The following is a 572-nucleotide window of genomic DNA, read 5'->3' on the forward strand; positions in this document are numbered from 1 at the left end:
CATGGATTGGAAGAATTAACATTATTCAAATGACCATACTATCCAAGGAAATCTACATATCAATCTAATCCTTAACAAAATATCAATGGTATTTTTCACAGAACTAGAACTAATTCTGAAATTTGTATGGAAACACACACACACACAAAACCCTGAACAGCCAAAACAATCTTGAGAAAAAAGAACAAAGCTGGAGGTCTCACGCTCCTTGGTTTAAACTATACTACAAAGCTAGTCATCAAAATAGTATGGTACTGCCACAAAAACAGACACATAGATCAATGGAACAGAATACAGAGTCCAGAAAGAAACCCACACACTTACGGTCAATTAATCTATGACAAAGGAGGCAAGAATGTACAATGGGAAAAAGACAGCCTCTTCAATAAGTGGTGTTGAGAAATCGAGACAACTATATGCAAAAGAAACTGGACTAGGCTCTCACACCATTCACTAAAATAAATTCAAAATAGATTAAGGACTTAAATGTAAGACCTGAAACCATAAAACTACTAGAAGAAAACAGGTAGTTTGCTGTTTGACATTGGTCTTAGTGATTTTTTTTTTTTTTT

The sequence above is a fragment of the Phocoena sinus genome, chromosome 10 (assembly GCF_008692025.1).
Source record: "Phocoena sinus isolate mPhoSin1 chromosome 10, mPhoSin1.pri, whole genome shotgun sequence".
In the NCBI taxonomy this organism is placed as follows: Eukaryota; Metazoa; Chordata; class Mammalia; order Artiodactyla; family Phocoenidae; genus Phocoena; species Phocoena sinus.